At 38.0% G+C, this 27,320-nt stretch overlaps 1 protein-coding gene across 3 annotated transcripts in view; it reads left to right on the forward strand.

Moving 5' to 3' along the window:
* Positions 1–21,085: 21,085 nt before the first annotated feature.
* Positions 21,086–27,320, forward strand: part of BMPR1B (bone morphogenetic protein receptor type 1B) — a 368,296-nt gene continuing 362,061 nt past the window's right edge. For all 3 annotated transcript variants that reach the window (XM_033106682.1, XM_033106685.1, XM_033106686.1), the window contains exon 1: positions 21,086–21,244. The gene's annotated coding sequence lies outside the window, so the exon portion shown is untranslated. The remainder of the gene's footprint in view (positions 21,245–27,320) is intronic.

Consider the following 27,320-nt stretch of genomic DNA (forward strand, 5'->3'; position numbering starts at 1 on the left):
CTCACTTTCCCCTTATGATTAGAAGAGGATTTTTTTAATAGCACCTTTGTTCAAACAGGGAAAATAAACTCATTCAGTTATCAGGCCAAGCTGTTTTTTGTTATTGTTCATTTAAAGTCAAGAAGGTATTAAGTATCTATTTTGTCCTAAAATAATTCCAAAGGATGATAGTCAATCATTTCATTGATAATGTTTAAGATCGCCAAAATCTACATCTGATATAATCAAGTTATTTCTTACTTCACTTACATGAAGTTAATCATCAGTATTGTGGTTGCTTATGAATATTTCATTCATTCAGTAAATATTTACTGACAGTCCATGCTGTGTCTGGCACTGTACTAAGCACTGGGGATACAGAGATGAATAAAACGCAATCCCTAACACCAGGGAGCTTATAGCTTACTGGGACAGAAGTATAAACAAGTGATTAAAATACAATGCAGTGCGGGCCATGATTGAAGCACACTCAGGGCATTTTTTATGAACACAGAATATTTGGCCAGCCTGAAAAGTCTAAATCAAGAGAGTAACATGATCACATTCACAATCCAGCAATTTCACTCTGGTTGCAAGATGGCTACTTTTTTACATCTTGAGGGCCTGACTTTGTGTCATAGAATGAAGAGCAGATAAAATCAGAAGGCCTTAAATATTAGGTTGAGGTGGGAGTGAGGGAAGAGTCAAAGATGACACCCAGGTGCTAGATTGTGTGATTGGGTATATGATAGTGCTACAGGTGAAGACCACAGAAATAGAAGTACATTTAGATAAAAATTAATAGAATGCTTTGGACATGTTGAGTTTGAGGTATAGGCAGGATATCCAGGCTCTTTCCTGCAGAAAGTTGCAGATAGAAGTCTGAGCTTAAGAGAGTGCTGCACTGGAGACATGGATTTATAGTTATCGGCATTCAGCTGGCTCTTGAGGAGCCAGCATGTCAATAGTAGCAAAGGAGACTGGAGAAATTCAGACATAGAGTCATGGTTCTCATCGGGAGAAGAGAGATGCTGTTACCTGTTGTGGGGTTCTTGGGCTCCTCCAGATAGAAATTGAGAGGAGATCCCAGAAAAATTTCCAGACACATTTTATGAAGCTTATGCCTGAGCACAAGGGAGGCAGCACAGAGGAAAGGAAGGTCCTCCAAACGGGCGTGGGGTTGGCTCTGATGGTTGCTTCTATAAGTTGGGGACAAAGCAGGCTTGTGGAAAGGGCAGGCTTTTTTAAAACAGCGGGCTTTTTGAAAATGGGGTGTTTTGAAAGTGGCAGGCTTTCTTTACAGGTTACATTGCCTGGTAACCATGTTCACCTGCATTTTGGGGGCAAGGTGGAGCACTGCTCAATATCGTCACCCCAGGAAGGTGGTAGAGCAAACGTTGAGCCAGCTGAATGACAAACGTTGATCAACTGTGCATGTGGAACAGGGGGTTCTACATCTGTAAGGAAGCAAATGGTTAGAAGGGAGATAAAAACAGCTACTTCTGCATTTTGGGGTAGGGAGTGCTGGGGTGGTGGTATTCCTTCGGCCATGAGCCTAGGTCCTTATGCTGTCTCAATACTACCTCCAAGGGGGACATTTTTGGTCATCACAATGATTGAAAGCGCTACTGGCATGTAGGGTCCTACAATGAAAGGACAGTTCTACACAATGAAGAATTATCTTGCACTGCACATGACTTTTGAATACCCTGCTGGACACTGATGCAGGTAAAACTTGTTCTGAGAATAGAACAGACTCCATTTTATATATAAACAGAGGGCGTTGTTTTCATGGTTTCAATATACACTGATTATTTTCCAGAAATGTAACTGCTTCATAAGTAACTGTACTTTTCTATGTTTGGAATTTTTCCAAGAGTTGCTGACCATTTTAGAAAATCATACAGATGATAACATCCCTCATGATATTGGAGTTATATAACTATATCAGTCTATATTGTAATTGTCACAATTGGCAATTAAAGATACAGGTTGAAGAATCTGAACACTTAATCCTGGCTTTTAGTATAGTTGACTCAAAGTATTTACATATTAAAATTTATTTATTTATTTAAATAAATTTATTATACTAATGTATTACTAATTTATTGTACTAATTTATTATAAATTACTCTCTTCTCATTTATATTAGTATAGTTTACTGAATATTTTTAAACACGTGTTGTGAAGATAATGTTATCTATTAATTTCAGGATCTTCAATGGGACACCACGTGATGTATATTATAAAGAAGGGGCTTTGATTCTGAGAGCATTGATGAGTTATCTTCAAATCCCAAAAAGGCCTGCAAAATGCTGTGCTTCTTAAGTTCTCAGTGGTGGCAGATAAGAGGTGGAACAATAGTCCTTCATTTTTGAGGGCATTTCCTTGCATGCCCTTAAAAATGTCAGTGGCGGGGTGGTCAGATGGCTCAGTTGGTTAGAGCGCGAGCTCTCAACAACAAGGTTGCCGGTTCAATTCCCACATGGGATGGTGGGCTGTGTCCCCTGCAACTAAAGATTGAAAACGGCGACTGGACTTGGAGCTGAGCTGTGCCCTCCGCAACTAGATTGAAGGACAAGGATTTGGAGCTGATGGGCCGTGGAGAAACACACTGTTCCCCAATATTGCTCAATTAAAAAAAAATTAAAAAGAAAATATTGTCAGTGATGCTGCAGCCTCCTGAAACTTCACAGAGATTATCTCCCATCTTCTGGAGTGCATACATCTTGCAAGACAGAGGTTTCTGTATTATCTTTCAGGAAGGTTAGGCATGCAGGCCCTCAACACCGAAGGTGGGTCCCTTCTACAGCACCAAAGGTTTCAGCAGAATCTGAGATTTCAAAGTTCTTGAGTGCACTAATGGGAATGTTTCTATCCCAAGTCTCAGATCCTTCCCAATAGCGGTGCTGTAACCAAGTTGACTTGTTTGATTGGAAAATGCAAGCTCTGGGCTTCACTCTCTTTTTAATTACATTCAAAGCCCGTCCCTCAGCTTTCTCTCTCCTCCTTCTGCAGGAGATGAACCTCTTTGCCAAGGAAGGTCTCCTACTGGTACTTTTAAATTGGTGATTAGTCACCATTGTCTTTATTGTCTCTTTCTAACGCGTCAATAATCCCTGGCAGCAGCCATCTGATTCCCTGGTCCTTATCACCACTATTCCCCCAGACTTCTCAAATGACTGAGATATTAGTGTCTCTCAGGGCATTTCTTCCACCAGCATCCTCTCCTCCTTCGCTGCTGGTGAATAATTGCATTGCTACAGTATGCCAGAGGCTTTGATTGCCCTCCAAAGCCCAATTATAGAATTGTTCCTGGGACCACTTCCAGTTCCATGTCCTACGTTGGATTTCCTGGAAACAGACTGAAATGGAGGTTTGCGTGTAGCAGGTTTATTGGGGCGTGTTCCTGGAGTCGCGCCTATGAGGAAAGCATGACTGGGGAGAGAAATCAGTTGTAACAGAGGCCTCAGCTGATGCCACAGGGAGCTCTACAAGTGCAATTTTTCTTCAGAGTTGCCCCAAATTTAAGTAAGGGGGCCCAGGAACTTTAAAATACCACATTAACCAGGGATTAAAGGTAAGCAATCCCTGAGAAGGAGACATGACCTTGGGGGAGGCTGTTTTGGCCAAAAGTAACTCCCAAAGAAGGATGCAGTTATGAGCCATAAACAGCCAAATTATTAAATTGTTAATTCCAGAATTAGGGGGCGGAGGTCAGGCATAGGTGCCTTGATCCTGTGGGATGATCTGGGTGGCAGACGACAGCATTCCTAGAATTAGGAATCACTATTTCAGAGTCAGGAATCACTGTGAGGGGAAAATGACAAGAGGACTTCAAGGAGGAGAGAAAGATGAATAGATTCGTACCCCTCCCTGGCCCCCCCCTTTTATTTCCACTTTCTAATTCAACCAAGATGTAGAGGAAGAGCATAAGCTTCGGAGTCAGACAGACCTGTTTTCAAATTACAGTCTGAACCTTGCTAGCTGTGTGACTAGTACCTAGACAAGGTACTGAAACGTATACTTCAGCTTTTTCACCTGTGAAAGGAGGCTAGAAATATGTTTACGTGGGGCTTTCACAACGATTAGTGAATAGTTAACATTTATGAGTTCTTACCCAATACTAGGTGCTTTTCTCAGGGCTTTCCATGTACCAGTTCATTTATGTGGACTAACCCTGTCAGGGAGGGATTAATATGAGTCATTTCACAGATGTGGAAACTGAAGCACAAAGATTTTCAAAACCAGTAAGTGACAGAGTTGGCGATTTAAACCCACACTGTCATCTTCACAGCCCTGGCCTTTAACTATAATTCTGCATTGCATTGCTTTCCTTAAGTAAAACATTTTATTAAGAGAACTCATGGATGTAGAATGCCTTTCCCAAAGCAGACACTCAGTAAATGTTAATTTCCTTCCGGTTTTCTCTTGGATGGATTTCTGGAATTGTCTATTTTAGCTTGGTCTCCTGGCTTGTTCTGAGGCCTCATGTTACCATGAGAACTTGAGACCAGAGCTTATATGTTTTATTCATGCAATGTATTCATATACTGCACGTTGTTGAAAAATAGATGCTTAAAAACATTTTTTAAATACGTGAAAGAATAAATGACAATTGGTATTTAAAAAAGATAGTTTTTAGAAATATTCTATAACATGATTGTGGTCACAGTTACACTACTGTATCCATTGTCAAACTTTACTGAATTAAATACTTAAATGGGCAGATTTTATTGTATGTGAATTATTCCTCAATAAAGCTCATTAAAAATAGTTTCAACTCTTGGAGAAATGAAAAAGAAGCTCCCTGTAAAACGTTTAATCACTATGGGATGCTGAGAAGAGTTTTCTAGCACTAGAAAGGGAATCTAGTAATACAATTAGGTCATCCATTGCAGGAAGATTAAGTTTCTGGTTCCGCCAAGATAATATAACAACTCGGACTCAATGTTTCTTTAATTGATTTACTGTTTACTCTCTGCTGCTTCTGGTATTCTGAGAATACTTTGAGAAAATTTTAATTTTAATTTTTGAACATAACTTACTAAATTTTCTAGGAAATCGAACCTCATAGCATTGTCATATTGGCTATATCCATAGCATTCAACCAACAGGAAATAACATGTTGTTTTACAGTCCCAAATAGTCCCATATGATAATTTCAATCAGCCATGTTAACATGGGAAAAATTCCACATTAATGATATGAAGTCTGGAATAAGAAGATTGCTTTAAATGCTATTATCTTTTATTATCTGAAGTGTGGGGGGTAGAGTGGTTTCAATAAGTAAATTTGCATGTTTATTTTCTTACGTTGTCAAACCCCAAAAATTAATTTCATGTTTTGGCTATGAATAATATCACTTAAAATCATGTCATACGGTTAGGAAATACAAAAAGATATTTGGTTAAAATAGTCACCTATGAGAATCAATATGGAAAGTTTGTATTGTGTAAGAGAAACTTAATTTAGTTTTCTAGAGTATTAATTCCCTCGTATATGATCTTATGCTAATACAAATATAAAATGCTACACTGGGTCTTTCAAAAAGTTTATAGTAATAGGATTAAAGATAGAACTTTGTTAAAATTACAGAGGGCAAAAAATTGTGTATCCTGTTGTACTGAATTTCTGGTTTGTTGGTATCTTCCATGCTTTCATTTGTTTGTTTTTAAGCAACAAAGTTATATATTTTTCATCTTTGCTTTCCTAGCATTACCATAGTGCTAGCAATCAATTAATGCCTGCTCACTGACTGAATGTGTACAAAATATGTTGTCAGGTGTTATTTCATGGACAGCCAGTAGGCACCACGAAGACCACATAGGCAGTTCTTCCCAATGGAGATGCGAGGTGATTGCTTGAAGAGGCGTTCGAAATCTCAGTCCACTAAGTACAGTTAATAGAAAATGAAATTGAGGTCCAGGGAATTTGTGGTGATTTGTTCAAGGTTATCTAGCAGAACCAGATCTAGAATTTAGAACTCTTGCATTCTAGTTCATTTCTTTCTCAAATACCTGTACTGGCCCCATGGATTTTTGAAATCATCAGATATTTGCTTATTTAATAAGAAACCAATATATATTGTACTTTTACTATATGCCAGGTATACTATCCTAAACATTGGCATAGAAGTGTGAATGGTACAGATACCCTAGTCTCGTGAAACTTTGAGTTGAATAGCTGTGAATATGTGAATGGAATAAATACTAAATTTTGCTTCATTATCAAAATTAATTATTACAACAAACTTTTTTATTATGCAGTTAGCTACTTCGCATTGCAGGCATTATGCTAATATCATATTATCTCATTTAGTCTTCGCCAAAAGTAAATAGATAACATTATCCCCATTTTAAGGGTGAGAGAGGGAAGCTTCCTAAGCATGAGTTGCCAAGGGCACTCGGCTCTTTCTGTGTCCTGCCCAGAGGGTACTCAAGGCTAGCACTAGGAACCTGAGCGGAGAAGAGGGTTGGGGGTCTCGGCCTGCAGGGTGCAAACGTTCACCTGAGAAACGTTCACTTAAGCCTCCACCTATTGTGACCTCAATCCAGAGACCCTGTATTTTTGCTCTTTCTACAGAGCAAACTTCCATTTGTTTTATTTATTTTTTTTTTTGCAAGGTATGAGGAAAGAATAAATAGTCGCCTAGGTAAGTGGTATAGGTGATGGAACTTGGGAGTCAGACTGCTTCTTAAGTAGACCTCCAACCAGTCTTCATTACCGAGGTCCTCCTCTTTTCATCTCCAGTGCCCTAGATAATGGTACATATGTGATAAATCATGATCATTTCATGCAAATATTTGGGTATTTCTAATTTTTATGATTACTAGAAATTAATAATATATACTATATTAAAATATTAATAGAAATCTAACTGCTGTGCTAAAAAGGCATAGTAATTTGCAAGATTGTTTGTATGATTTGCACTTTTTGTATTTTCTTAAAGAAAGATATCATTACCTATCCTGGTGTCATGAAGCTGTTCCCTATGTCTTTGCTGCACATTTAAGTTTTAATATATCTGGATTTTTGTGGTTGAGCCAGTTTCTTCCTTATTTCTTTCTTTCATCTACCTCGTTCCTTTCCTCTTTGTTTTCTCTTTCTCTCTTTCTTTCTTTCTTTTCATAGGGCAACTGTATGATTTTACCAGTATTTACTATAAAGTCTATCTTTCCCCCCACACTGTTTTCAATTCACGTTCTATTAAAAATCAAGTTGTAGGTCAGTTTGTCTACATTTTTACCAATACCAGTCGATATTAATAACTGTAACTCTATATTAATACTAATTATCTGGTAGACCGAACCCTACCCCCAATCCTCCACTTCGTCTTTGTTCGTAGTGACTCGGCCTTTTTCTCCTCCATATAAATTTAGAATTGGCATGTTAAGTTCCATATACCCTCATAATGTTCTGAGATCTTTATTAGATTTGTATTTAATCAATAGGTTAGTTTGGGAGAAATTAACATCTTTATGATGTTGAAGCAATCCAGGATCATGGTAATTTTCTCCATCTTCTTTAATATCATACTAGAAAACCCAATGGTAGTGTTCTTTGTAAAGACCTTTTAAAAATTTATTTCTAGGTATTTTATGTATTTTTTTATTTATTGTAAATAGCATTTCTTAAAAATTACATTTCTATTTCTTCCTGGCATATAGAAATATAGTTTAATTTTATATATTTATCTTGTAGCCACCAGACCTTCTAATCTATGACTTCTAATAATTAATCTAGAAATTTTTTTCCATTTTCTATGTAGGCAGTCATCGCGTCTTTGAATAATCACATATTCCTTTCTTTCTAATTTTTATCCACTTATTATTTTTATTTTTTATTTTTTTTGCCTTATACTGGCTTAGAACTATTATGAGAATGTGACCAAATTTTAATATAAAAATTTTTAGTTTTCACATAAATATCTAAACTTTAGGCTATGATTATGTGAGATCACTTAACTGACTACCATCTGATTGATTCAGAATTACATTAATTTGGTGGTCCCTGTCTAAGGAGAACATGGTAAGTCCAATCAGACATAACCTTTAACTTTTTCCAAATTTAGAAAAGAGACATTATAATTTAAAATTTAGTCTTTCTTTTAGTGAAATTCATTTGGCTAAAATATGTCTTTATTTAATATATTTCTTAAATATTCATATGCTCCTTGGATTATCCTGTCCTTTCCTACTTCTGGGATTTTTTTCTATTGCTCTTTCTTCTTTTAAGAGTTACTCTACTTCCTTGCTTCTTATATCTCTACCTATCACTCTTTATTTAGAACTTTTATGTATCACAGAGGTAGGTATCTGCTTAACCATCACTTCATCAGAAAAACTTCCACTAGTCTCCATATTATATGCAGCCATGGAAATCTGTCCTTCAGAATTTACTGACATCTTTATTGAGGAATTACTGTGTGCCAGATGCTGTTCTAGGCACATGTGTTTTCAAGTAAATAATATGTACTTTTTTAATGGTTAGCTTCCCTAACAAACCATAAATAGCATGAGGGGTGGGGATTCTCATCTGTTCATCATGGATTTCTCCAGAGGCTAGCATATATCCAGCACATAATAAGCCTCTAAGAAGTATTCATTAAGTAGATACATTAACGTCTGCAATAAGTCATTTTGAGGCTGATAATGAGACTTCTAGCATCATAGCTACATTAAGGCCATACATAGATTTATTCCACAGCCATTGTCTTTATTAGTGATACTCAAAATGATGTCCCTGGGCCAGCAGTGTCCTCATCCTGGAGCTTGTTAGATAGAAATGCAGAATCCCAAGCCCCAGCCCAGAACTCCTGAATCTGCATTTTAATACAACCCAGGTGATTTGAATGCACATCAGCATGGGAAAGTGATGCCTGCTGAATTACCTGATCCAGGATCCTTTCAAACGTTTAATCTTAATGTCCTCCTGCATCCATGGATGTTCCTCTGCTGTCTCTAACACATGCTGAAAGCCCTGGAAATTAAGTGAAAGCTGTTCTTTTCCTGCTCAAAGGGCAAGGATTTCCTTCAGGAGCACAGTCAAAGGCCTGAAAACTTATCCCTTCCCCTTTTCACCAAGAAAATGCCGTATTTGAGAGCCTGTGTTCAAACCCATTCATGATCTATGTGATACCAATCGTTTGAAATGCATTAATATTTGCATTAAGTCGTAATCTTTTCTGTGTACTTGAAAATGATGCGTACATTAGATTTGTTGAGTCCAAAGTTCCATATATATGTGTATGTGTGTGTATATATATATACACACACATATGTATATATGTATACATATATGTAGTATATGTATACATATATGTATATATATACATATATATGTATATATATATATTTATATTTATATTTATTAGATCATGCTTTCAAGCTGTCACATACTTGCTCCAGGCAGCAATGAGGAGAAAAGAAAAAAAGAGGGCTTCTCCAAACTTAGCTGCTTTTAAAAAGTCTTTTTAGAAGCCCACACAACACTTTTATTTATATCTCATTGGCCAGGAATTAGTCACATAACAATGTGACCTAGCTGTGTGGGAGGCTGGACAATATAGGATTGATTCTGGGTGGCAGTAAACCCGTTTAGGAACTGAAGTTTTGTTTTCAGGGACGAAAGGGAGAATAGGTATTTGTAGGTAACCAATAGTGCTTGCAACATGTAGTACAGAAAGTCCCTTGCCCCATTAACATAAAATTTATGTTTCTGTTACTTTCTGACTGCTACGTGGCTCTTCTAGAAAACACTGCTTCCCCAACAATCCTCTCGTATAAATGCTGCTTTCTTTCCCAAAATACCACCCACTGAGGGAGTGGAGTTGTGACAGGAATTGCTCACATTTCCCAAAACTATTTCAAGACCACGCATTAACTCTCCCTTTTCTTTTTAGACCCCTTGTCCCCTTGAGCCATGCACTATTCAGCTACATCGCACTGCTCTGTCACTGCCCGCTGCTAGTCTCCCAATCACTGCCCTTAATGAAGACTTGAGTTTCTGGTGCTTCCTCTTCACTCCCACTCTAATCATCATCCCTTTTGACTCAGTGTTCACAAAGAACAGTGGTTTTCTAAGCGGGGTTCTGGGATACTAGGGTTCTCTGAGAAATTTACAGGGGGTCCATGAAGTCAAAACAATTTTTATAATAATTCTAAGATGTTATTTTCCCTTTTCTCTATAATCTCTCACAAGTGTACTTTAGAGCTTTCCAGAGTTTACATGGTATGTGATGTTGCAATAGATTGAATGTAGAAACAGATATGACTCCAGCTATTTCCTAGTAAGCGAGATGTTAAAGAGATTCATAAAGTAAAACATTGTTACTTTTATCTCTAATATTTTTGTTTTAGAAAAAATAGTTATTTTTCATAAAAATACGATATTTATATTAACATATAATGGCTTATTATTTTGAAATAAATTTGTATATATATATTTAAATTTAATTTCTAAGTTTACATTTCTCATATGGACAGAAGTTTTCTGGGGTCCTCAACGTTCCTTGAAACTATAAAGTTTTTCTAAGACTAATAAGTTTTAGAAAAGCTGAGGTAGACAAAAAAAAAAATCCAGTATTTCATCTTCTCTGTTCCTTGCCTTTATTGAAATTATATTTACCTTGTAAGTATAATGGAAGAACAAGGGGTCACCATTCATGCCTGATCTCCACACTCCACTGTCCAACATAAGGAATCTCCTCCTTAAAACCTCCAATTAGATGTTACATGGGCGCCTCAGGCTCATCATGTCAAAGCTAAATTTTATCACTTCCTCACCAAACAAGTTCTTCTTCCACTTTTACTGTTTCAGAAATATGGCCTCATGATCCTCCCAATGTCTTAAACTACAAGCCTGAGAGTAATCCTTCATACCACTCGTTCCTCCACTTCCACATTTAATAATTTACCAAGGTCTGTCCTTTCTAGTATCTTTTTTTGAGGTCGTGTTCATAATTTGTATTTTCATTTTTTTAAATTGAAATATATTTGTGTACAGCATGTTGATTGGATACATTTATGTACTGCAATATAATTGTCCTTGTAGCATTAGCTAGCCCTCTATCAAATGACATAAATATCCTTTCTTTTTTTTTTTGTGGTGGGGATAATCAACACCTAGTTTCTTCGTGTGTTTGATGTTTATGAAACAATATTGTTGTCTATGAGCACTATACTGTGCATTAGATCTCCAGAACTTATTTATCTACTAGCTGCAAGTTTGTACCCTTAAACAACTTTTTTCCTATCCCCGCCACCACCTTCCACTCTTGGTAACCACCATTTCACTCTCTGTTTTTACGAGTTCAGCTTTTTTATTTTACATCGTGGTATCATACAGTGGAAATCTTACCATTTGTGACAGCATGGATGGGCCTTGAGAATGTTATGCTAATGAGATAAGTCAGAGAAAGACATTTCTAGTTTCTTAATGGCTATCAAATCTGTCCACATCTTTAATCATAGTGTCATTTCCTTAAAAATACCAATATCTCAAATTCTGATTACTGTGACAGACTTCCAAGCGTGTCTTTGCTTCTCTCACATTTGTATTCCACATCTCACTCAGACTGATTGTTCTGAAACAAGTCTGGCCACGTACCTTTTCACTAAAAATCTTTTATTGACATCTGACTCACTTTAAACTAGAGTATAAACTCCTTAAGATAACTATCACTTAATGAACATACATTATTTCCTCAAGACAATTCCATAAAGCAGATAGTATTGTAACTATTATAATCCTTTTTGAAGATAAATTGAGGCACAGAGAAGTTTTGCAACATGTCCAACGTATCAGTCAGGGAAACAGATCCACTGGGAGTTATGGGATAAGGGATTTATTATAGGATAAGTATAGTATTATGAGATGTTAGAAAGAAAGGTCTTAAAGGAGAAGCTGGGAGATCAGATGGGTCACCAGCTTGTCAATAAGAAAAGCCAAGCCCATTTAGCCACTCAAGTGGGACTGTGAGGGTGGATAAGTGTATGGGAGCTGTTGTCTCTGTGCTCTGCAGTTAAGCATCTGGTGATGGGTCTTGGGCTATTCGTGGTCAGAGGAGCCAGTATGGAGGAGAAGAAGAGCCTGAAGTGGAACAGAGGAGAGTGAGGGAAAGCTGGAACCCTCCAGGTACCTCTGGGTCTGTCCATCACTATATCCAACACAATGAACTTCAGAGGGTATTGGCTACTGCTTCAATTCCATCTCCTAAATCATGTACAACTTCCTTATCTGGTCAATGATAACAGAGAATGACCCAGGGAAAGAGAATATGGTATATAATCCTCAAAGAAACCAAGTTGATAATACAATGGCTCAGCACACTCAAAGTCAAGACACAATTTGTAAGTGCTAGAACCAGGATTTGAACACCAACAGTCTGCCTCAGATTCTATAATGGTTCATCTTGCTATGGACTTCGGGATCTGGTTCCTGATTACGTTGCTTACCTCTGCATTCCCAGATTCCTGTTGCACATCCTCTGTTTCGGCCATGCTGAACTCCCACTAGTGTCCTGACTGCGGGATAATCTCTCTGTTTTTTGGGCGCGTGCATCAGGACACTCTGCCTTTCCTTGCCCTTTGTCTGGCTGTGTTTTATTTTCCTTTTGGGAATCCATTAAGCTAGCACTGCCTCCAGAATGACTTTCTCATCCTCTAAAGGCTAGTCTGAGCAGCCCCTGTGTGATAGGATCTAACGCTTGATACTATCTTAGGACTTAGCATGCACCCTCTACCAGAGCAGAGGCCTGTCTGTCTTTCTCTCTGTTGTATACCTAACACCTAGCACTGTAACTAATAAATCAGGATAAATAAGCACATTGTTTAGTAATTTGCTATTTATGTAACTCCCTCTCTGAATCATAAACTCAACTGAAACAGAGATTTATGTCTAACACAGCCTCAGCATCCAGCATAATGTCTATTTGTATTAGGTTGGTGTAAAAGTAGTTGCGGTTTAAAAGGTTAAAAATAATTGCAAAAACTGCAATTACTTTTGCACCAACCTAATATATGTTGAATTAACGAGGCCACATATAAGTGGGAAAAGCTTAGAATTCGGATAATCAATTGAATATGTTCTCTACCTGGTAAATAAGATAGACAAAGACCTTGTGAAAATTGACTTGGAATTGAATCTTCTTCAGCTTAGCTCATTAGACTCGTTAATCACTCTTCTCTGTTCATCTTTTGAGGCACAGTTATTAAGTAAATTTATACCATGAAATTTTAGGTTATTGTCTTCCTGGTTTTAGTAGCACCACAGTAAAACTGCCTCATAGAAGATTTAGAGGTAGCCAATAAGGATGTGAGTAAATTATGGTTATTACACAATGAGAAAAACTCACTGACTTCCTTTGAAAGTTCTTGCTGATTATCTAGTTAGGCTTGATTACTGGGAGGGCTGCATTTAACAGTTCTGCTTGCTCATGAATTCTGATAAAGTCCAGGGAATGAAGTAATTATGGTGCTCATTTGCAAGGAGGCTGCAATCCAGATGTAGAACATAGAAAGGTAGAGTTACTAATGTGTTTTCTATGAAAATACACTGGTTTCAATAGGAAAACCAAAGTGAAAGAATGTGTTGCACATTGAAGTGAATCCTAAATCTTGTAAATCCCTCTATGAGAAAAGAAGAAAACATGGGGGAGGAAATTACATGACTACGATATGATCTAGGAAAAGAAGTGTAATGTCTTATACTTCGTGGCTATATTGGTATGCCAAAGGTGAGGGAGATGAAGATTTTTTAAAGGTAAAATCAATAGTATCAGCTGCCTCAGCCAAACATTAGAAGATAAGCTTTCCTAAGATAAAGGAAATGGTTTAAACAAATGATTAGCATGTCATAAATTTTACTTATTTTAACAAAAATCTTAGTTAATAGCAGTGTTAATTAGCAAGTCTATGAATCAGAGTTCTGTTTATATTTTCTTATGAAGGATAATTATTTGTTAGTATAAAATTTTATTCCTTGATGTCAACAAACGCAAGTGTTGGCTGAGCCTGGGTGAAAGATGAGATGTTTATAATATGCACACAATTGTGGAAATTCAAATGCAGACTTTTTGTTTAAACAAACGATTATGGTTAAAGTAGAAGTGTAAACAGGGCCATAATTCATGACACATCAATTCTTTTTCCTGCTGCAGTCATTAGTTTTTCACCTTCACAGTAACACCCATATGACTGAAACAAAATAGACCATGACTAAAGGATTTGATAAGACATTGCTTTACAAGAAAACAAAAACAAAACCAGATAAGACATTAAGAAAAAAATACTGTGAATTGCTGTTTAATGAATTTTCTATACTTATAAAACTACATAGCTAGGCTATGGGGAATTCAACGGTCTGAATCGTTCTTCATTTCCAAATTTGTTAGATTTCTATTGACATATTCTAGGTCTAAATTGTATAAATTAGTAAGACCCAGAACTTAAATAATTTCCTGGGAACTAGTTTTAAAGAAATGGAACTGTTGGTATATGGTTTTCCATCTTCTGCTGTATCAAAACTAATATTATGTATAAGGAAGTCAGCCTGGTTGTAGTTATATAGAAATAAATGCTGCTTTTTTTCTTGTAAAATTGGTATATAAGATTATACATATTTCACAAATTTATAAAAGCATTGCTAACTTAAAAAAAGATGAAATATATTTCAGGTGTACAACTTTATAATTTGTTATTTGTGTCACTACATAATGATCACCACTGTAAGTCTCGTTACAAATAATCGTCATGAATGCTGCTTTTTAATTCCTAAGTAAAACTTAGGAATCTTCACATCAGAAGTCTGTTTTCTGATAGGTATACTGAAATAATGCCTTCAAACTGATATTCATTTATTGGGAAGTACAGTAATAAATAGAATGGCAAGAAATTCTGAGGTTGATGTCTTTTGGGTAGAATAGATAGCAAGGCTCGCTGGTAACTGGTTTCTAACCTTTCCACCTCCCTCTGAGCATCATGCATGCACACTATTCTATTATGCTCCCAAGGACAATCATCCTGGAGAGCGGAGGTGATTAAAACAACAGCAGCCAAAAAAAGCAATATTTTGCTTAATACCTCTTTCCTACCTCTATACTAATTTTATGTATAATACACATGTATCAATTTTTTATTTTTATTTAAACTTTTTTTTAGTTTTCGATTACAGTTGACATGCAATATTATTTTATATTAATTTCAGGCGTACAACATAGTGGTTAGACATTTATATAACTTATGAGATGACCTCCCTGATAAGTCTCGTACCACCAATGCATATGATATTCTTAGAAATGTCAACTAGGAATTCATAAAATGTCATCATTTTGTTAATGTGGTTATTTGCAATATTATTTCTGACCTTAACACAATGTTAAATCTTTCTGAATTTATATAAAGCACAATCTCTGAATTCATGGAACAGAGATTAATTTTTTTTCCACTAGCTTAAAACAATTCTCTCATTTAAGAACATATGATGGAAAGAATAGGCTTTTAGTTAATAAGAGTCAAAGAACATTCTTTTCATGTCGTTTAATTGGAGATTTACTCTTCAGGTGATTTTGTTCTCTAACTTTTTAGTTTTTTTCGAGTACAGTAGGAAATAGTTGCTATATATTTTTTCCTGAGGGACACACTGTAAATATACTGTGAGTCAGGAAAACACTGAGAAGTTCCAGGGCTGGCAAATTATTTTAGAAGGAAAAAGTCATCAGGAACATGAGATTCCAAAGAAACAGAATTACTTTTTATAACTTTTGTTGCAGAAAATTTTCCTGATTTTCCAGTTTCAGGAATTATGTAGGTGTATGGATCAGGGTGGTTCAGAAAAATGTTGCTCGGGCTTTAGAAATTTAGAAAAAATTTTAACAATTGAAATGCCGTTGTATTCAAATTCAAGTTCAAAGGGATTAATTTATATAAGGCCCAGAATAATTTGGCAGCATATAAATAGGTGGATATTATGCTTGCTTTTACTAAGAAAAATAAGAACAATGCTGAGAGCAAAAAGAAAGTGAAATCATGTTAGCATTTCTCCTTCAGATTTTTTATTTTTTCATGGCTTATTCTGTTTCAACTGAGGAATTCTATTTTTTTCTTGACCTTGCATATTGGACAAAATTAACTTGTTATAGAACTGGACTCTCTGTGTTATTTTTTCCTATATGCAATCACAGTGGTTTTACATAAAAATCAAATAAAGGGAATAGGAGAAAGTAGAGTGGAAGTATTGGACATAAGTATGGGAGTAATCTGATGTGTATTTCAATTGTGAGAGTTCATATAGTTATTATGTACCAGAGTGAATTATCAGCAATATAGTCATTCATAGTAATAGTAAAGTTATTTAATATTCATATGAATATTAACACTAATATTTATATGAATTATATAAAATTATATTTATTTTAATATTTGTATTTTTTAAATTATTCATATTAACTACGTTAAATATAAGTTCGGAAAGTAGAAATTGGTCTTAGAGATTTTTGATCTGCCCTCCCACCCACTAGGAATTCCTTCCATAATATCCCCTTCTCTACCTTTTCTTGAATGTTTGTGGTGGGAATCTCACTACCTTATGATGCAATGTGCTATACAGCATGGAAAAATCTGATTTTGAATTGAACTCACCCATTTCTAGCTACCAAAAGTGGTTGTGTTAAAAAAAAAAAAAAAAGTTTGGGGAGAGTAGTGAGACAGGGGAGGGATCCTCAGGAAGTTCACAACTTGGCAGAGGGCCTAGCCAAAGGTATTAAATGCTGATCCAGAGAGGGAAATTTTAAAAGCCACAAACCATATCATTTCCCCTGTTCTGGCATCACCAACTCCCCACCCACCCCTCCAGCTGCTAGCTTTCCAAGAAGCACAGGAAACTTTAACAAAATATGAAGGACTCAAATGCTTTGACTTTTCATACTTTCTAGGATCAAGCTTACATATTACCTTAGATTCACGATCTTTATGGACTTTTGTCTAGTGTCTGTTCATTAGATACTTAAAAATGTTCTCACGCTGTAGAGTAGTTAGTGCACTGACTAAGGCTCAGGTGCCATAGTCACACTTCCTGAGTTCATATCCTGTCTCTTCCACTTGGTAGCATGGCATTGACCCTGTCATCTAACTTCTCTGCACCTCAATTTCCTCATCTGTAAAATGGGAAACAAATACTATCTACCTTATTATGAGACCTCAATGTGTTGATATGTGTGAAGTACTTAGTAGTGTGCTTAGCACATGGTAATAACTGAATAAATTTGGCTTTTATTTGAGAAGCTACACATTTCACCAATACTTATATATCCTTATGTCAAGGATTTAAATACTCCAGTTACTGAGCGGTTTAATCTCTTATTTTCTGTATGTAGAGTCAATGCATTAGCAGTGGGTTTTAAGGCAACCCCAGCAACATGAGTCATGGGGAAAGCAAAAGATTTCTTCCTTCCACTGAAATATTTCTTTCACTGCATTCCTAAAATATCTCATAAAAGATACAATCTTTTATTCCACATTTAGAGAGAAATAATTTAAAAGCATAAGGTAGTATACCTTGATTTATAATAAAATATTAATGGTTGTCAGAGCCTGTAGAGTTTTGAGAGAGGGGGAGATGGAAAAGGGAAAAATGTGGGAGTAAGGGTATCAACAAAGAGGAAACAGTTGGAGAAACGGGCAGCTGAAAGCACTGATCACAGCTCAGGTCTGTCTTATTTAGCTTCGTCTAAATTCCCAGAATGGTTTGAATCCAGCAGACTTGGACAAATGTCTTCCTTCATGGGAAATAAGCCTGTGAATTCTTTGAGAACCCTTTCTCTGGCTGCCCTGGTGTCGTCTCCTGGGATACTTGGAACTTCGAGATGGTTTACTTTTACAATTGGATGAAAAAAGAAATTGTGCGTTTGCCCAAATTTGTGATTCTACCAAACTGAGCCTCTCTCTCCTCTTGTTCTCAATAGCTCCACCCCTAGTGATCCCTATTGCCTTTAAAATCACCACCATCCCAGCTGCCAAGCAGGGAGGAAGTTTCTACAACTCTGTCTGAAGTATATTTCAAGTCTGCTAGTGATCTTGGTAGCCTTGTCACTGTCTTGGTTTAGATCTTACTCTTTATGACAGACTCCTAATCAGTTGTGTGCTTCTATTTCTCCCTCTCAACTTCTAAATGATCTTCTGAAAATCCCAATCCACCATTTTACTTCTTGGTTTAAAAATCTCTAATGCTTCTCCATTGCCTAGCAAGGAAAAATCTATTTCATTAGCATATCTGGCAAGGTCATTCCTGAACCCTGCTTACAGATTCATCTGCTGTACTTGCTCCTCATAAATTGGGTAGCAGCAGTGAGCTACCAGCTCTTCCTAAATGCACTGTGCTTTTTCATACCGTTCCCTCTGCTTAGAATACTTGTTCTCTTTCTAGCTGCCCTTTGGTCTCTAAAGATCCTTCAGGACCCTGATAAAATGTGACCACTCTGTGCAGTTTTTCCTGATATTCCCAGGCAGAATAGTGTTTTTTTTTTCTTTGCTCCAATAGTTAATTGTGTGTTCATGTATTGATTACTGTACTTCTCACAGAATGTTCTGGTTTTTTTGTTTTTTGTTTTTTTTTGTTAATATCTTGTCTCTTCTATGAGTTTCAAGAAGGAATGGACAGGGTTTAAATCTCAAACAGCAGTACATACTCAATAAGCGTTGATTGTTCAATGGCTTATATCCTATATTCCCCATCCCTACCTACTGAAATGCTACTTTCTAAAGCCCAACTCAAATACAATTTCCGTAAAGATGCCCTCTCTGATTCTCTGATTCTTTTTCACCCAGAGGGCTTTTTTTTTTTTTAAATGAAAACCTGTAGAAATTTCTTTATTCCTCTGATTTGGATTTTTTTATACATATCTTATAATTTTAAAAAATTATGTACTTTTCTAGTAAGTTAATTGAAATGGAATCTGTGTCTTCCGTACCCAGAGATGCCTGTATTCCTAGGATCAGTGTCTTATGTCCAACAGATGCTTAGGAGGATATTTGCTGAATATATTTAAGCCCAGGAAAATCAATCCTTAGTATAGTTTCTGAAAATATATGGGCAACCCAAATACTCTGCTCCAAAACTTTTCCCAGAATGTCTGATTTATTTCATTGCAGTTTGTGAAGACTGAAATTCTAAAAGGAAAAATATACAGAGGGTGCCAAAAAATAAAATGTATACACATTTTAAGAAAGGAAAACTGTATTAGCATTGTAATACTCAATATATACCGATAACAAAAGTCGAATACACGTCATGTTTGACTTCTGCAATTACAAGAGGTGCTCAAAGTGGTTACCATCAGCATCTAGACACTTCTGATTACGGTGAACTACTGCTTGAGCAATCTTGACCAAAGTGTCCACGGGCATACATTTTTTGGCGCTCCCAGTATTTGTTATCAGTAAGTAAAAGTTATCAGTAATTCACACAGTAGGAGGGGATCCATTCAATCACATCTTTCCTCTTTCAAGCTAGTTAATGTCAGAAGATGGAGATCATAGAAAATTTGACTGAGGACCAGGAGGAAGGTAATCTAGTTGCAGAGAGGACTTGGGGTAAGGGTAACATGGGTAGATTCTACTGTGGATTCTTGGAACAATAAGTTCTGGTACTAGGGAATAGAACGGCAGTTGAGTAAGGGAGGTGAGACCATGCCAATGACAAATGCTATCTCTTTTGAAAATTTTGTAGTGTTATGTTAAATAGAACTTTCTTCTTCCAGTCCGGCACCAGGAACTAGAATGCAGGTTAGTCCTGATAATATTATGGTTCAGATACATTATGGGGCAAATAGACTTTTGTGGGGACCCTAAGATTTCTTTGATGGTGAAAATGTGCCCATGTTTCACAGACTCTTCATAAATGCCTAGAGCACCACCTGCTCCTAAGTGGGACCTGCAAAAAATAAATTTGTATACAATTGAATTTATTTTCTTATTGATATAGTCGAAGGATTATATTTAATGTCTGATGTCAAAAGATTTAATAGGAATTATTTAAGAAAAGGGAAGAGTTGAAAGAAAATGGTAGGCTAAGAATTAGACAAGAGAAATAGATGTGAAGAAAATTGGGAAAAAAGCTATGTCAGAGTGAAATTGTATTATTTAAATCCCATGCTTGATGTTGATTTATCAATACATTTGGAAGATGGAAAATATTTACAAAACGAGGAAATTAGTTCTGGAGCTTAGGCAGCTGAAAGACATTGGGAGTGAGAAAAAAAAACAATATTTGGAAGTCATTAGATATCTCCCTGGGAGATAGAGTTGGCAAAATGGCTGATTTAAAAAAGTTAACTATTTCCCCAAAGTCTCCTGAAAGACTGTGGACAGCTTAATTTATACTTACTTTCTTAGAAAATGTTTCAAAACTTAAAGATTTAGCAAGGAGACCACAAAGTAAAGAAGTTATATAGTTTTCTAAAATAAATACTTAGTTGTGAAATTTCATCAAATACAAATGGAATAAATTTTTTTTTTGCTAATTTTTGTTTGTTTTTAACTATTTCAAATATTTGAAGAAATATTTTCCTAGGAGGCCCAACTGTATGTTTCAGGGTTCCAAAACTCCCGTCTAGAATTGCAGGCATAATTTGATGTGTATATGTATTTTCTTTTATGAGGTGTGTCAACGTTTTATCAGCTTCTCAAGTGTCAATGGCCCTGAAAAGTTTAAATCCACTGCACTAATCATCTTTGGGACCCTATTCCAGCTCTCAATGTGCAGTAATTCCATGAATCTTTGTTCTTTAAACCTAGGTGTTTTTTTTTTTTTTTGAAACCCCTTCTTACACATGGGCAAGAAAGCATCTATGACTGAAATGGAAGTGATGCTTTGAGAAGCAGGCTAAGCTTTGGAAGTTCACCCTCCATCCAGGGCTGGGGAAGGGTGCGATGCCCCGAGGCTCCCCAAGTTTGCACGCAGGCAGCACTGCTGGGGCAGCTCCAAGCGCGTCAAGAAGTGTAATCCCTCTGCTAAGTACTTGGCTCTCAGTCTCCAATCACTAGTGGGAGCTGGAGAGGGCAAGTGAAAAAAAAAAAAAAAAAATTCCAGAGGCGGCCGAGTAGCGAGAGGAAAAAAAAGTCCGGCGGCGGCGGCGGCAGAGCAGCCACGGCGGCCAGAAGTTGACGGTGCGGTGGGCGCGGGTCGCGGAGTTGGTGCGGGGCCTGCGAGGGCGACAGGACGGTTTAGGGACTGCGGGGAGTCCGCCAGTGCCGGAGCGCAGCGGCGGGTAAGGAGCGCGCGGGGACGAGGGCGGGCGGGCGCGGCGGGGCTGGTCCCGCGTGCGGGAGGCTGCGGAGCGGGCGGCAGCTGAGCGGGCAGAGGGGCGGCGCGGGGCGGGTAGCAGGCGGGCGCGGGGCTCGGCGGCATCACTCCGCTCCCGATGGGAGCGAGCATGCAGGGGTGAGGACGGGAGCGAGCTGCGCGGCATTGGGGCGGCGGCGGCCGCCTGGGCTTTGTGCGCGGGCGGCTCTGTCGGGACCCCGAGACCTCGTGCCGGAGCAGGCAAGGAATCGGTGGCTGAGGCGTCTGCGGGCGGGACACGTGCTTTGGAGTCGGGGAGTCAGGACCTGACGGCCCAGGGATGGGGCGGGAGGGTGAGCGAAGCGCTGCCCGGGAATCGGAGAAATGGGAGGGAGCCTGCGGGCGGGGAGGCGCGGAGCCCGCCGAGACCCACCCGGAGACGTCCAGCTCGTGCAGAGCCACCTGCCTCGGACGCCTCTGCGGACCCAGCCTTGTAGCGGGAGAAAGTGCGCCCCGGGCTGGTGCCCGCGCCCCGGACTTGTCTCTGTCTCTTTGCTGCTACTGCCTGTCTCTTTCCCTCTGTCTATTGCTCTGTCTATGTCACATTCTCAGTGTTTCTATCTTCTTCCTCTACTCTCTTTCCGTCTTTCTTCCCAACCCCACGCCTTCTGTCTCGCTCTCCCAGGGTCTGTTTGTCTCAATGTCTCCCTCTCCCCACCCGCCTCTCGTGTCTTTCTGTCTCTGTGTGTCCCTCCCTCTCTGTCTCCTTATCTTTGTCCCTTGTCTCCCACACTCCTTCCTTCTCTCTCATTTAGAGGCTGACTTGCTTGCTCCTTGTCTCACTGTCTTTCTCTTACTCAACTTTCTGTCGATCTCTGCGCCGATGTCTATTCGTCCCTGTTTCTGTCAGGGCTCCGAATTTCTGTCTGTCCCTTGCGGTGTTAGGATTTCAGACATTAAAAGAAGATCGTCCGGAAGTTGTCCGGTGCAGTGTCTTATTCTTTTTGAGCCGCTCCACTCCAGCTGGATTCAGGGTCCTTCGTACTTGTTTTCTATTGATTAGGAAGGAGCACCGTGGTTTCCTTGAGTTACAGGAATTGCTCTTTTCTTAGTCACCTTTCCACAAAGGTGAGGTCAGTGCCTGAGCAGCCACAAAGGTGCCAGTGAAAGAAAACAGAAGAGAGCTCCCTAATTGCCTCTAATATAGAAAGAGAATGTACCAAACATATCTGCTGTGAAGCACAACCACCTGAGCCGTTCTTGAATTCTGGAAAGAAACACAAAAGGCTCCACCAATAATGAGAGGGCTCAGCCAGAAAGTATTTGAAAATAATTTGAAAAAGCACTTATGGAAATTTCTTGCTATACTGAAGTGATGCCAACTAATACTTGTTTTCTTACATATATTTTTAGGATCCTTGTGACAACTCTCCTAATTATTGTTTTGCGAAAATTATGGGAAATGTCTTGTGTCAACTGGGACATTGGTCTTTAACGAAATAGTCTTTGTACTGTTATACCTCTTTACACTCTAGTGATCAAGAAGAATTATTTCTAAATGCAAGAAAAATAGGAAAGGATTTGTCAGTAATTTTAAAACATAAGACATTCCAGAGATCAATAATTTCTTTGGAAAACTTTCACTATAAGGATGTTTTGAAGGATATTACATCTTAGTGAAATATGCAAGTTATTACACACTTAGATCATTGTGCAATGCAAAAAAAGGTTGTGTGCTGTAAGCAAATCATAGTAGTGATGGTTTTTTATGGGAAACATAGCTGGGAAATTAATTGCTCAGATTTTCACTGTTTTCTTTAGTCATGCATAATGTACCTTTGTTTTTAGCCAAATATGGCCTAGGGCTACAAAACTTGATACAGTGCGTTATTTGTCCAATCTGAATTACCATTTAGAAAACGACCTTTTCCTTTTGGTCACAAGATATAAGTTGATATGATCTCATTACTCATGTGCTAGGGTCTGCCGATGAATTTTAATGGCACTGATTTGTGATTTTAAATCAAAATGTTAGTTTTTGGTGAGTTAAAATCTTGATTTATGTCATGTTAGTGAATCATCACTATTTATAGGGGCTTTGCCACCTTGTCTGCCAGGTGCTGCACAGCGTTTAGCCCAGGCAAGGTTGTCTGAAATTCCCTGTTAGATTATTGTCCCTGAGTGACGTGCTGCCTCTACTCAGGGTGTGTTCATATATGTCCCTCAAAATGTTCCAGTCGTTAAATAATATTTATTAAAAGGAAATTGACTTAATATTTTCCTCATAAAGTTTGAAAACCGTGTGAGATGGCCTGATAAATTATTTTTATTACAGTAAATGCTGATTTTATTATTTGTTTATAAGGCAGTCTAAAATGTGATATCTTGTGGTATGTGTAGCACCCTACACACTTCCTCAGCATGCAGCTCATATTTATCATCTTAATGTAAGTCACTTGTCTCCTACTCCAATCTAACAAAGCCTTTCCTAATTTTCATAAGCTCCCTCATCTCTGCCCCTCGGGGGGCTTCTGAGCACACCTCTCTGGGTATCGCATTCCCCTCTCTGCTGTATAATTACTTGCTTGGCTTTTTCTCACTTGGCTATATCTCACTGAGCTGAGATAGTGTTCCTTTTCTTTTCTTCTCTGAATTTCAGATTCGCAGCAGTGTACCTGGCACAGGAGAGATACTCAAACAATCCTTGAAGGATGATTTGTTCTCTTCCAATTTGTCCCTGACTTGTGATACTAATTCTTTGTAGTTGCAGTAGCTTAAAGGAAATATGTTAGCATGGTATAATCACAGATCATAGACCGAGGGATGAAAGAGTCTTAGGTAGCATCTCATTACACACATTAATATTGAAGATGAAGTGGATCAGGCCCAAAGAGTTTGAAAACCATGCTCAGAAATAATGAAGCCACATGGGCTATGGAACTGAGACCTTGTGCTATTTTCACTGGGCCACAGTTCTTTTCAGTGGACTCATACTTGCCTTCTTTCACTAGGAATGGATACATCTGTTATTAGAAACTAACAATTATTATCTAAACTCAGAAGATTTCTTCTCCTGCCAACTAATAGCAGTCATATATGAAACTTGCCAATTTGCAGTAACTGATAATCATGTGTTACTCATATGCATGGAGGTAATATTTCTCTTTTAGAACATTGACTTCTAAGTGCTTTTATATGCTCAGCATTGTTTTGAGTCATCTTTCGCAGACTGATTATTTCTACCTGCAAAAAAGATTTAAGCTCTGGCGACTTAAATTTTTTCCTCTAGAACTTTCTGTGTATGCGTTGGAGGGGGGTGGGGAGGAAAGGAAGTTTGGACCAGATTAAGGGCTCTTTTTGAAGTTTTTCTTCAGAGACCACCAGTTTAACTCCCAGAACAACTGCAAATTCATCTGTTTCACATATCAGACTCCCCTGTGAGCTTTTGTTTGAAAAAGGGCTAACATAGTTTAAAAAAGTCTTGAAGACCTCTTCACTTGATATTTTCCAATCTTCTTGTTCTTGAGTTTCGTAAGATAATTTCTAGCTTCTAAGTCTGGGTATCTGGAGGATGGTTGGTAAAAGTATTAAGGATAGAAGGAGATTTTGCCTGAGAGATACTCATTTCAGGTTTCCATATGCCAAATTGGACATGGTGGCAGAAATGAAGTAGAAGTGTTATCATATATATAGAGGCAGGCCAGAATTCAGGGAAGGGAGTGGCCAGAGCTAGAAATAGGGCTTTAACAGTCATTCAAATGGGATTAATGATAAAAAGTGAGGAAAAGTAAAACGTTAGGAATTAAGGCTGGAGAGAGAAATAAACGAAGATTGAGCGATGGACCAGATGGACATTTTATGATTCCTCTGAATATTTTTAAAGTTCATCTATAGTATTAAGTTAAAAAAGGATAATGCATAATTTACATCAGACAATAATCTGCTTTCATGATTTTCAGAGCATCCACTTACATGCCACTTATTGTAATTACATTCATTTTTACTTAAATGTTTGAGTGCCTACTCTCGGCCTGGCATTATTATACACTTGGAGGACACTGCAGCCATCAGAGACCTAAGGTCCTTGCTATCATTGAACTTGCACTCTAGAGAGTGGAAGCACAATGAACGATACACAAGCACATGAGGAAAATCATTTCCAATAGTAAAGCTGTCATTAGTAAAATAGGACAGGGTGATGTGACAGTGAGTGACTGGGGCTACTTAATATGCGGTGTTCAAGGAAGGCCTCTCCAAGGACATTCCTGAACAAAAGAAAGAGCAGTCCAGTGAAGATCGGGGAGAACTTCCTGGCAGAGGGAACATTAAGGCTGTCTGTAAAGCAGCGGCAAGCTAGGTGCACACTGACCAGTGATTAGACTCCGGCAGTTAGGAGAAAAGAAATGGTAAAAATGAGGTCAGAGAGATAGCCAGGCTTGTGTTATGAAATCTACATTTTATTCAAAGTACATTTTATTGAACTACCCTGGAGGATTTTAAACAGAGAAGTGAAGAAATCTGACTTAGCATGTCATCTGTCTGTAGTGTGGGAGGCTTAGAAAAGGATCTAGTTGACTTGCCCAAGGATGGAACTGGAGAGATTGATCAGATATTGTTCTTATCACTGGGAAGAGTCACTGAGTTGAATCAGGCTTTTTTTTTTTTCCCCCTTTCTTTTTTTCCCCTCCTTGATCTACATTACAGAAATCCACTGGTTCAACAGTTGCTTTTACTTTTAAATTGCAGACCTCAGCACCTCACTGTTCCCAGATGTCACATAAAGTTTGTGTTCTGGTTACAAGGCAAAGGAAGCAAGTCAGAATTTTCTAATCAGGTTTGAGTGTCATTTTTCTCTAACCCTCAGTTTTGAAGACTTTGCAAGCTTCTTGAAAGACTTCACTGTCAAGTCTGCGTCCTTACATCTGGAAATCACCCATCGTTATATCCCAGCCCTTTGCAAAGAGCTAGTATATGGTAGGCATTCAGTAAATATTTGTGGAATGCTGCTGGATGCAGTCGATTAGAGACCCATAGTTTGATTCAGTTGACTTTAGTTCTCCTGCTTATCAGCACGTATATTGGCCCCATGTGCCTTTACCTTTAGAAGATATTAAGTAGCAAGTTTAGAAATGATTTTTCTGAATGTTGTATTTACTTACTGGCTAAAGGAAAAAAGATACAATCCAATATATCTCTTTATAACATTTCTTGCCTGGCTGTCTTCAGATAAACATTTTAGTCATTTTTATAGCAGTTAGATAGATATGGACTTAAACAAGTACAGACACATCTGTCACTAGTTAATTTGGTGATTTATGAATCTACAATGATTCCAAGGAAGTCTGTAATGATTGTGTCTTTGTCTAAATTAATCTCTTGATAGAAATCAGTGAGTTTTATCTGACTAATACACTTTACAACTGTCTATAAAAGGTACCACATTATCTCCAGTTCTTTTCTCTGAAAACAAGCTACTTTTCTGCTGTTGTCCAATAAACATTTGGCTGTAATAGTACACATCGTACCTCTTATTGCAGAAGGTAGCACTCTGCATAAATAGGTTGCAAACAACTTGGCATCACATTTTCATGTATCTAGCAATTATCTCTCACTGTTGCTTTAGATCCTTTTCAGTTAGTCAAGAGTCCCTTCTGTATCCAAACATCTTCTCTTCCTGTCTAACTGGATTTTGCTAAAACCTCATGCATTATTCCTGTTGGCTTCTATGTCACATATCCTCTGTTTGCCTTTCCAGATCCATTTCTCACTTACGCCCTGTGCCCACGAGGGTACCTGGGTGGACAGCTCTGATATCCAGATGGCTTAGGGCATGGAGGAACCACAGCAGGAGATTAGAGGGTGGGTAGAGAGAGGGTATTTATTCTCTTGGTTCTTTCCCTGCTAGATCAACTGGGGCTACCTGAGTGCTTGCACTGAACGTCACTGCTCTCTTTAGGTAGCCTTCTCTGCTTGACTCTGTCCTTTCAGATTCCAGTAGTCCCTGAAATAGCTGCTCTGCTTTTACTACCCTTTTTTACTCTACTACCGGTCAGGTTATTTTA

Source organism: Rhinolophus ferrumequinum, chromosome 5, assembly GCF_004115265.2.
Source record: "Rhinolophus ferrumequinum isolate MPI-CBG mRhiFer1 chromosome 5, mRhiFer1_v1.p, whole genome shotgun sequence".
Taxonomy (NCBI): Eukaryota; Metazoa; Chordata; class Mammalia; order Chiroptera; family Rhinolophidae; genus Rhinolophus; species Rhinolophus ferrumequinum.